The sequence below is a fragment of the Rhagoletis zephyria genome, unplaced genomic scaffold (genome assembly GCF_001687245.7).
Source record: "Rhagoletis zephyria isolate East Lansing unplaced genomic scaffold, Rhagoletis_zephyria_1.1 Rzeph_scaffold_06198, whole genome shotgun sequence".
NCBI classification, from domain to species: Eukaryota; Metazoa; Arthropoda; class Insecta; order Diptera; family Tephritidae; genus Rhagoletis; species Rhagoletis zephyria.
The window spans coordinates 23,130-35,683 of record NW_016163281.1 but is presented as its reverse complement, the minus strand read 5'-3'; the positions used below and the strand labels follow the sequence as shown (position 1 = coordinate 35,683).

At 32.7% G+C, this 12,554-nt stretch overlaps 1 pseudogene; it reads left to right on the top strand.

Moving 5' to 3' along the window:
- The first annotated feature begins 5,986 nt into the window (after positions 1 to 5,986).
- On the top strand, positions 5,987 to 6,586 carry LOC108372954 (uncharacterized; annotated as a pseudogene).
- The last annotated feature ends 5,968 nt before the right edge of the window (positions 6,587 to 12,554 follow it).

Here is a 12,554-nt window from a genome sequence, read left to right as displayed (position 1 = left end):
TCCCGAGAATCCCGAAAACCCCATAAATCCAAAATAAGTTCCAAAAATCTGGAAATAGTCCCAAAAGTCCGATATAAGTCACAAAAATTTCGAAATTAGTCCCGAAAATCCCGATATTAGGTCGGAGAATCCCGAAGGTGCCAAAAACCAGAAATTAATCCTAAAAATCCAAAAAGAGTCCAGAAGTCCCAACAAGTAAGTAGTACTTGGGTATTTAGCAGCTCCTAAATACCTAAGTAAATAGTACTTGGGTATTTAGTTATCTCAAAATACTAAGTATTTGTGTATTTAGTACCCAAAGTGGTACTTTAAGTACAAAAGTATTTAGGTGTGCCCATCACTGATCGATACATACGAGGTTAAAGGTTTCTCGCGGAGTTTTGTGTCTTACAAGAGTGGTGTGTTTCTAAGAATCCGTAAGTCAAAAGATAATCGGTAGGCAGAAACTGATTTATTGAAATATCTTTTTCTTGTTTCGTGTATCACTATGGGATTTTTTACATACAAATTAATTAGATATTTTGAAAACGCTCACATGAAAAGCATGTTCTGTGAATTAAGCGGATATAGTTCGAAGCATTCCCTTGAGTCAAGAATTGACATTTGGAATTAATTATGTATTTACATTTCTAGCGAATTTCTAATTTGCGGAATTAAAAGAAATTTATTTAAAGGGAAATAAAGTGGTTTCAGCATTGACTTATCGAGAAAAACGTTTTTTTAATTTGTGTGAGGTATTGAATTTTAAAGTAAAAAGAAAATGCATGCGCAAAACAAAAAACAAAATTCAATAAGTGCTTTCCCTATGAGCGAGAGATATGTACATATCAATGGAATATACATTTAGAGTCATAAATGAGTCTTTAAGGAGTCCCATTTCGGAGCCTTTACGCTCATAATGAGCTAATTTAAGAGCCCGAAATTAGTGTGGTTTCCCTCCTCCGAAGGTCGACTTATATGAGCTTAAATTCATACATCAAATGAGCCTCCAAATGAGTCATATTGGACTCTTCTTGGCTTCATAAACGGCTCATTTTGGACTCTTTTTAAAGCAATTTTTGGCCTCATATATGAATCGTTTCAGAGTTTTTTTGAGGCTCTTAAATGTGTCTTATAGTCCTCATAAATAACTTCATTCGGACTCTTATTTTATGTTGTCCTTTGAGCCATATTGGCCTTATATTTCAACTCTTATTGAACTTCAAATACTATGCACATTTATGTATACATACTTCAGTTCATCTTCTATCTATCTTCTGTACTATGAAAAAACTGTGTATTGTTTTTCTGTTTGAACTCACTAATCTCCGGAACTACTGAATGGATTTTCATGGGGCTTTAACTGGTATATAAAGGGTGACCTCGGACGTAACCTAGGGTATAAAAAATTGAAACCTGACAAAGGGTGATGCACCTCCCATAGGCGTGACATTTTTAATCAACCATAACTTCGGAATCATACGTCAAATGAATTTGAAATTCTGCTCTGCATCGCAAAAAATGGGGCCGACAGATGGCGCCGGAGTCGAGATATTTAGAGACCCCATCTCTATCGTATGACTAGGAGTAACGGGTATTAACTTTACGATAAAAAGAAATCGGTAGGAATGTCAATGATTAAGAAGAACACGGTGGGAATATCAATGACCCCGTTTGAACGGGTAAACTTTCGTCCTCGGAACAGGAGGATTATAGAAGATTACGCAGTCTTAGCAAACCTTGCAATACGTACAGATATCTCACAGGTGGAAATAATAGCTCATAACATCGAAGAAGATTAGTACTTAACCCAATTTCTATCTCAGTGCTATTATTCTTGGCCTATGAGTAAGCAAGATTCTGCTCTTTAGTCCTTTCAACCTAAACTAATGAATTTTACATTACAACCCGTTTTTGCATAGCAACCCTATATTTGTATTGGTCAACGTAAAAGTTCTTATAAGGCGTCGCGAAGCAAGCCAGGCATTTGCTAGTTTTTAAATAAAAGTATTATTAGAAATGAAAAACAGTAATTTTATTATTATTCTAATGCACGAAGATATAGATAGATATTAAAGAGAATTCAAAAGACCCCTGGCCAAATTTTCAAAATCTGGTTTTACGTCAGTTACCCTCTTTGACATGTGCAATATTTTTTCTGGCCATGGAAACAAACAATTTGCGAAAAATCAACAACATTTTTATTCTCTCCTTGTAGAAACGAATTCAAGTTTTGCAAATGTTCCATTCATCCCTGCCAGATGTACAGATTTTTCCGCACGGTACGGATTTGCAGGGGTGAAAATGGTTGTACGGATTCAGCGTACGGATTTTCGTACTTGAGGGACTTATCTAATAAAAGCTTGACTATTTTTCACCCGATTTTAAAAATCAAAAAAGAGAAGAGGATTTATAGGCCTTTAAAATTATGCATAACAATCTAGGAAGTTTTGTGGTGTAAAATCTAAAGAAACCGCTATTTTTTTTATTTCCACTTTAATCATCGCTTCAAGCTCGGTAGGGTCGAAAACCTACCTGAAAAGTTTTGCTGCATGTACAGAAACTAAGAACACACTGCTTGTTAAAAATTTCTAGTCAGAAAAACAATAATCTTGTCTGTGAAGCAATCAAAAAATAGAACTAGTGGAAATATGTGCTGCTTTATTTGATGTTATTAAAAGTGCGATTCCTGTGTTCACCTAAATGCAAACGATTTTTTTTTTCTCGCCAAACAAATTTGAGCGTACGGACTTTGTACTGATTTTTCACCCATCATTTTTTTTTCCGTGTGCGGATTTTATACTCTAACGTCTGGCAGCCCTGGTCCATCATATCGGTAAAGATCATTAACTGCCTAATCAGAATCGTGAGGCTGTGGTATGTAGCAAGAGCTGTCAAAAGTAAAAATATTCGAAATGCTCTAAAATGCCCACAGTATGCAGCTGTGGTTATGGTGTATTATTTCTGATGTAGCTAGCGAAATACATAGCTTGTGGCTGTGGCTCTACATTCTGTTTAGCCAGTGAGTCAGAAAGCCAATTTTCATTCTCCAATTGCGGGTAATGTTCCGATCTCTATTTGCGTATGAGTATACATAAAAAAAAACAATGGAAAATAATGTCTAGCAACGAAATATGTATTTTAAAAAGTCAACAGAGCCAAAATGTTCTAAGCAAATAGAAAGTAAAACGAGCCGCACTTTTCTGAGCAAAGAGCCGCATTTGGCTCAAAGAGCCGCGTTTGCCCACCGTTGATATAGACGTTTGCTTGTATCTGAAACCCACCTTACGCAATTTAATAACTTTCAAATTAATGGGTACAAATTATATGACAGTAAGCATCCACAAGGGAAAGCAGCAGGTGGAACAGCCATTCTCATTCGTAACAGAATAAATCACCATGAATTAGAATCAAATAGTGATGAGCAGGCATGGGCAGAGATGTAGAATGTGCTTCGAGGGAGTAAAAATGCGTGTAGGTATCAGGGAAGCCAACTCGTGGGCAGTGTGCGGGCTGTACATTTTTTTGGTGGTAGATAAGCCTTAAAGATTGTGGTAGATTACAAAACAATGTGGTAGATTTACATATAGATATTTATGTATGCGGGTCAATTTGTATGGAAGATTTTTTCGACTACGCACGTATAGCACAGAAGTAATTCTAAGAAAATTTGCCGAAGAAACCATGGGTCTAAAATCAATTGGAGTTTGCCGAATTGCGAAAATAGGTTTCTTAGCATTTTGCTGAAGTGTCGTAAAGTAGTGCTTTAATCTTGTATAAAAATATGCCACAAGAGGTTTTTTGGTATGAGGGGTCCATTTCAGCACTTATCTTTTTCTTAAAACTTCCACCGGAGGGCCCAACAGTGAAAATTTTTACATTTTCTTCGAAACCTATTCTCGAAATTTGGCAAACTCCAAATTGATTTTAGACCCATGGTTTCTTCAGCAAATTTGCTACGAATTACTCGGATTCTACGTGCTATGCTATACGAGAATAATAAACAAGTAAAGAAGTATAACTTCGGACGGAACCGAACTTTATATACACGGCGCGGTGACAGGTAATAAGATCAACGGAAATAAGGTCAATTGACTTTATTTCCCACCCTGGTACGAAATAAAGTCAATTTACATTATTACCTTTTTAAAAACGAAATAGAATCCATTGACATTATTTCTCTTTCAAACATTAAATTTGCTTAGCTTCGTGGCGGCCCCGTCAGCGCGCCACACCGCGCGACCGGCGCGCACACCACGTCACGCTACGCCGCGACCCCCGGCCCCCCTTCCCCGTCTCACACCGTGCTGTAACGCAGGTAGATTTATTTTTTGTATACGTTGAAATAAAATTTGTATGTATTTTAAACATCGAGGGCTTATATTCAATAATACCCTCTATCTACACACTTTTCACAAAGATGAGATTCTGATATAAAAATCCACCTAAGCTTTAACTGTCATCAGTGATATTAATGCTACCTTATATAACGACAGGTAATAAGTCCCAGTTGGTTTCTAAAATCACAAGTTAGTTTTTGTGCAAAATGGCAATTTTGTAAAAAAAATTACATTTCAATATATTTTTGTGAAATCCTTTGCGTGCATTTCTTTTTCTCAACTAACATTTTCTAATTTATAAAGGCTATTCAACTGGTTTATCTTATTTTATCATTGCACTTTTGTTTGGAAAATGTAGCTTTATTTTATTGCTAAATGGGAATGATTAAAAGGAATTACACTTTTTTGGGGACTTTTATTTTTCTATTTGGCACATTATGGCACTTTTTTATCCTCAATATGGCACCTCATAACTAAGGATAGTTGGCAGCCCTGATTGGAAGATTTCTGCTGTGTTTTGGAGCAACAACTGGTCTGCAGTAAAAAAGCATATAATTTGTGTTTCAAAAGTGTTAGAAAACCAATTAATTAACTTATATGATCTCGGTTCCGATATTAAATAATCAATAATTGTTTTATACCCGCATTTTGGCACATTGGCTCGTTGAATGTGCCATCTAATAAATAGTGTCGTCATTCTCCTTAGCTGCTTTTAAATGATGTCGTCACAAATTGCTGGCGGAGACATTGTTTCCTTATAGAAAGGTTGGTTTCTTTTCCACCTTAGACATTCCGAATTCGTTCAAAATATGCTAATTTAAAACACAGAATTCTTTCAGGGTTCCTCCGTGGTTTTTGGACATGGACTGTTTCTTCAATTTAATAGTGTTCGCTTTATTTTTATGGAAACGAAACATGTTTTGCAAGTTATGGATCATTTATACACTCTTTTTTCAAATATTTCTCGTATTCCAGCTGTGCGTTTTTACATGTTCGTAATTTAAATTTGTTTAATAAAATCAATTGGTGGGAGTTCATGATTGTGTGTGGATTAATATCACAACACTGAGGATTTGGCTATAACCTTTTTCATCTATTAAAAAACAACACTTATGACTTTATTTCCAAATTTTTGTTGACTTTATTTCGCACCAGGGTGTGAAATAAAGTCAATTGACCTTATTTCCTGTGACCTTATTACCTGTCACCACACGGCGCAGGTATCGAATATCATCGTTTCAACTTTCTCTAAACTACATTTGCATGATAAGCAGGGAGTTTTCCCGATTTCAAACTTTTTTGATAATATGCTGACTTATATCGAGGTCAGACAGGCCGATAACCGAGCAATTAACCAAGCTTTCTCGATTAAGGCCCTGATTGAGCTCTATTTAGCATACAAAATTACAATTCTTAATTGCTTAATTAGTACTTAATTGACTACTAATTGAATGCAAATATCAATGCAACCCTGCTGGGGGGTATGTTAAATTTGAGTTCGGGCTGTGTTCATTGCACAAATGACAATCAGCTGTTTCAGTTGACAGTTGAGGTTTAAAATTCGGAAATATTTCGCAATTATGGACGACACGGATTCTGAGTAAATAAAATTACTTTCATTTTTAAAAGAATTATGAATAAAATTACTTTTATTTTACTTAAAACAGCTCTCAAAAGAAAAAGGAAGCGACTATCATGGGCTGAGGACGGCGAGTCCTTGATTTGTGGGCAGAACGCGTTGGAGATCTCCGTGGCTTGCGGAAAAATGGCCACATTTATGCGGAGATGGCTAGCGAGCTAGCAAAGTTGGGACACACCTACAATGCTCGAGATGTGCAGGTCAAAATAGCAAATTTCACACAGCGGTATCGGTAAGTGTAATTAATGTCAATGTTGATGTGAAAAACCATTAAATTATTTCGTTGTAGAAAAGAGGAAACGGGTATGGGACCATCTGACGGATCGCCAAGTACATGACCATTTTACCAGAGGGTCCACCAAATAATAGGCGGTTTTAAGGCAAACAATTTTACCGAGCTGGCGTTGGAAAGTATCGACGGTATGTGTCTCAGTGTCCAATATCGCATGAAATTATTTTTTACCCTGGCTGGGAGTTGTAGTATGTATGTATTTATATATATACGTACATACATATAAATGCATATATTTATATTTTTTATGTACTGTGTAAGTTTTCATGTGTAAATACATTTCGGTATTTGCCTATATTGTATACATATCGCTAATTTACTTCAATAGTGTCATAATCGGAACGCGCGCGGACGTGGAGTTGGCATGGGCCCCCAAGCCCCCCATATACGAAAGAGTATGGACCGTGCTTTGTGAAAAGTCACCGCTTCTCCTAGTCTAAGAGCTAGCAACGTTTTCGAGCAGGAATTTCAGGGCAGCTGGTTTTTTGATATGACATCTCTCTCACTCCCTCGGTTAGCGTGGGGTCCATCTTGCAGGCGGTAATGGTTGCGTTGACTAGTGCGCATCGTATACTTACAGTTAAAAATGCTAATTTCTTAAGTCATTTTAGTAAGGCTAATTTTCTTTTCATTGTCTTTAACTAACTTTTAGAAACATAGAATTATTATTGCCAGACATGTCCGATGTTGCTAACATTGTGCCAGACGTAATTTTTTATAAAAAAAATAGTTTTCAAATCATTTTAGTAAAGCTCAAAATTTAATATGATGTTTTTTAAGTACTAATGAATCTAAAATAATTAGCCAGACATTAATTCGGTTGCTAAAGCAAGATCCAGACCGATTTAAAGCTGAAAAGTATTACGCTGGTAGTGAAGGAGATAGTAGCAAAATAATGAATTTTCATTTTAGTATGAAAACCAGGGACGGAAAATAATCATTATTTTTTAAATTTTAACCAAAAAAATCAACAGTTGCAATCGTCGTAAAGCAGTTTTAACTATACTCACGTATTTGTGTTCGTACGCCCTACTGTAATTTATAATGATTTTTATTTTTTCGAGTTTAATCAATAAAGATAAAAAATAATAATTAATATTTGAGTTTTAATTTTTCGCTCAAAAGTAATTATTATTACTTAATTTTTACTTTTTTCGATAAAAAATAATGATTACTCTACGGTTTTTAATTTGTCGCTCAAAGATAATAATTATTATTGAGTTTTATTTATTCACTCAAGAATAATGATTATTCAAAAAACCCAAAGCTATACCAGCGCGATTTCCACGTATCCTGTTCAGAGGTAACGACACCCTAATAAAAGGAATAAGTCCCAAAATTTTCAGGCCCAAATTTCAGTAAGTTGCGTCTGTATGGCCTTTTCAGTTTTATAAATAATCATTATTTTTACGTAGAAAAATAAAACTCAATACTAATTATTATCTCTGAGCGAAAAAATAAAAATCATAAAATAATCATTTCCGCTGAGCGAAAAAATAAAAATTAATAATAATTATAATTATATACAAGAAAAAATAAAATAATTATATATAAGAAAAAAAAAATTAATAATAATTATTATTTTTGAGCGAAAAAATAAAAATTAATAATAATTATAATTATATACAAGAAAAAATAAAATAATTATATATAACAAAAAATAAAAATTAATAATAATTATTATTTTTGAGCGAAAAATATAAAAGTCATAAAATACTGATTAAATGCTGATTTAAATTATTTTACTCACAATGATTACCATCCCTGATGAAAACTGGAAACTATAACTACTTATCTAACGTTATAACACAAATATAATTATTGGAATATCAAAAATTATTATTTTTTTGTCAAATACATATGTTAAGGCAAATAAAAACTTAAAACATTTCAAAAAACATCAACTTCTATAGTGTCGGAATAAAGCAAGAGAAGCAAGAGAAAAACACAAACATTTTTATATTTATAACATTATCATAACATTTTTATATTCATAACAATATCATAACATTTTTATATTTATAACATTATCATAACATTTTCATATTTAAACACTGGTTTACAACAAAAATGCGCAGCGGATGCCACTATCCAATTCCTATGCAGAATCGCTTGCTGATTCCGAAATTTAGTATTTTTTTCCAAATATAAGTATTCGAGATATTTGCAATTTACCGTTATTCAGCTTAAAAAAAGTGGTTCCCTTAATCACGTATATCGTATACGAAATGTAGCAAATGAAACGTAGAAAAACTCCCCATAAACAGTACACATCAGTTTTCTATAAACTTATGGCCTTATTCATAAAAAATAAAGTAGTTTAAAAAGCTTTATAAAGCGACGTTTTCATACATTTTTCAGTTTATAAACACTTTTTAAAGCTACTTTATTTTTTATGAATAAGGTCATTAGTATTTTTTGATAAATTCATTAATCATTCCAGACGTTTTATTTTTTTATGAAAAAATTAAAAAAAAATTTTAATTGAACAGAGAAAAAATTTAAACAATAATATATTTTTTTTTAATTTTTTCATTTGTATTAAAGTCTATTTTTTTAGAAAAAAAAAACAAGTAGTAATTTGAGAAGAAGAAAATCGGTGGATAAATAAGAAAAGTATGAAATACATATGAGCAGTAAAAAATGTTACTCATACGCCATGTACGATTATTACATTACATTTTCATATGACCTTTCACATCTTTTTTAATCACATATCTATCGACTTTCTTCGTTAGCAGCAAGGTTTTTTTTGTAAAGGAACAGGCTTTAATACAAATGAAAAAAATTTGAAGTTTTTCCCTGTTAAATTTGGATTTTTTTCTTATTTTTTCATAAAAAAATAAAAAGTTTGGAATGACTATTAAATTTCTCAAAAATACTAAGTTTATAGAAAATTTACATACATATATACTGTTATACTGTTTAGGGAGAGATTTTCTACGTTTCATTTGCTACATTTCGTATAAGATATACGTGATTAAGTGGAATCATTTTTCTTAAGCTGAATAACGGTATATTGCAAATATCTCGAAGACTTATATATGAAAAAAATGCTAAATTTCGGAATCAGCAAGCGATTCTGCATAGGAATTGGATAGTGGCATCCGCTGCGCATTTTTGTTGTAAACCAGTGTTTAAATATAAAAATGTTATGATAATGTTATCCATATAAAAATGTTATGATAATGTTATGAATATAAAAATGTTATGATAATATTATAAATATAAAAATGTTTGTGTTTTTCTCTTGCTTCTCTTGCTTTATCCCGACACTTTGGAATTGATGTTTTTTGAAATGTTTTAAGTTTTTATTTGCCTTAACGTATGTATTTGAAAAAATAATAATAATTTTTGATATTCCAATAATTAGATTTGTGTTATAACGTTAGATAAGTAGTTATAGTTTCCAGTTTTCATACTAAAATCCTATCAAAATTCACTATTTTGCTACTATCTCCCTCACTACCAGCGTAATACTTTTCAGCTTTAAATCGGTCTGGATATTGCTTTAGCAACCCAATTAATGTCTGGCAAATTAATTTTAGGTTCATTAGTACTTAAACAGCATCATATTAAATTCTGAGCTTCACTAAAATGATTTGAAAAAAAATTTTTTTTTTTAATAAAAAATTACGTCTGGCACAATGTTAGCAACAACGGACATGTCTGGCAGTAATAAATCAATGTTTCTAAAATTAAGTTAAAGCAAATGAAAAGAAAAGTAGCCTAACTAAAATGATTTAAAAAATTTGCATTTCTAACTGTAAAGATACGATGCGCACTAGCTCCCCTATAAGTATTATTCACAATCAGGCAGGTTCTGCAATTCACTTCCGAGTGAATTTGAGTCGGATTCGCGTAGAATTCAAATTGGCAGGGGTTGAAATTCACTCGGAAGTGAATTGCAGAACCTGCCTGAATATAATCTTTTTTCCGTCGCTCGTAACTTTTTTTTAGATTTTTTTGCTTTTACGTCGCTCAGTGAGTATTATTCTCAAGACAAAATGTTTCCCGTTGCTCATGACTTTTATTTTCGACGTTTTTGTTTTTACGTTGCCTGGTAAGAGTTATTCCTAAAACAAAATTTTTTCCGTTGCCCATAATTTTTATTTACTTTTTTCTTTTTACGTTACGTTATTCTCAATGAAAATTTTTTTTCGTTGCTCGTAACTTTTATTTTCGACTTTTGTTTCTTTACGGTGCTTAGTAAGAGTTTTTTCTAAGGAAAATTTCTTTCCGTTGCTCAAAATTAGACATACGAATGTAAGTGTGTTTTAAACAAGAATTCTTTAAAAAGAACATTAATAATAACTAATATCACTCTGTTCTCGACATTCGACCAGTATTGCCACTTTGTGAGTAATTCCTCAAAACGTGTGGAATTTCGGGTGCGCTTGAGTATTTTTTGAGAATTCTTGAGGAATTTTCTCTCGATATATTTGCAGATAAAAAATTCAACCATGTTGTTAAATCACTCGGCAAATTTTTGAACAAAAAGCTTTCCGAAGTTTTATAAAGAGCGAAATACACCACACAAGCGGCTTGTCAAACATTCTTCAAACTTACTTTTTCCATTTCGCCATACACCATGCAAACATGACTCGTTCAAGCGAAGAGTTTTAGTTTTCTTCCGGTTCACAATGTAAAAGGGTTTGTTTTTCTTCGATTTTTCTCTCTTGCGTCCTCATTCGTTAAAAATTCCGTTGCAAATGAGGCGATTTTATCATACACAACGTAAGGGGTTTGATCAAACGTCAACATGGCGGCCAGGAAATAAAAATAAATTTTGATTTTTGTTCACATTTCCCTCAAACGGCTTGTCAAACCTTCAAACACCCCCTACACAACATTAATAGCTTTAATATGTGTCAAACTTACTATAAATTTGTGGTTTATGCTGATAATCCATTACAACACTAGATGGCCAAGGTGCTTAGGGGACGCGGTAGATACTACATACATATGTAGTTGTATTCTAGCAATTTAAAAACACTAATATTACATTTACATTGAGCCCAAATGCGTCATTTGGGCGAGAAATCTGAAATGCCAAGTCAAATGCACACATTTTCAAAATGAGGCGTTTCAACGCTTTTAATCAAAATGAACTCAAAAACAAAAGCTCTCTAAAAGATTTTGTTTGTTTTTGACATTTTGAACTTTTCAAATCAAAACAAACTCAACGTAATAAATAAAACTTTGATATTTGTGTAGAAAAATTGTTAATTTACGCATAATTTACGCACATTTTTAGTTAATGCAAAGAATAATTGCCTCTTATTTGTCCAAAACGTGTTAAAAAATATAGGTCGTGCAGTGTTTGTTTACATTAATTTTGTTTTTCTTTTCCGTTTTCAATTGATGAGAAGTCAAACGAAATGCGAATGACTGAAATCAAATCACGCACTTAGGTCCAATGTAAATGTAATATAACCTCCCAATAGNACAGGAAATTTCTTAAATCCTTTATAAAAATTTCTTAAATCAGTTTGCAGCTCTCAAGAAAAATGCACGTATATTTATTTCTTCAAGAAAATTTACAGCGAAAGGAAAGTTCTTTTTCAAGCAACAGAAATAATAAAAAATATTTCTTGTGATTTTTCTTGAGGGCTGGATTCTTAGCTTTAAGATACAGTTCGTATTTGAAGTTATTAGCTTTAGGGGGGGGTTTGAACCCCAAAACCCACCCCTTGTGTGCGCTAATGGATATAACGATTTGAAAAAGTACGTGATTGGTCAGAATTACGAAAAAATCCAAAGTTTGACAGATCATATCTGCGAAGAAAAAAAAAAGAAAGAAAAAAATTCANAGTTACTATATTAAAAGACGTTTTTCTGTAGGTTTGGGTGGTTAGTATTAGGTAAGTTAGAATTTAAGTATAAATAACAAAATGTATTTTGTTGTGTGCGTTAATGGATATAACGATTTGAAAAAGTACGTGATTGGTCAGAATTACGAAAAAATCCAAAGTTTGACAGATCATATCTGCGAAGAAAAAAAAAAGAAAGAAAAAAATTCATCGAATACGTATTAGCTTATTTCATGTGTAGAACTCATAAAAAAATTTGAAGCGCATAGAAAGTGTGACACCAAATTTTATGCCCGATATGAAAAATAATGCCTCATATATATGTATTTCATTACTATAACCATATATGTAATACTTCTATATTTGCAGTAAGCTAACTTCTCAATGTCTAAGCATTCCGAAATCAAAGCGAGACAGTCTAGTACGGTTTTTGTCAATGTATTGTGTACTTGAGTGCCGTTTTTGTATATGTGTTGTGTACATGTTTATTT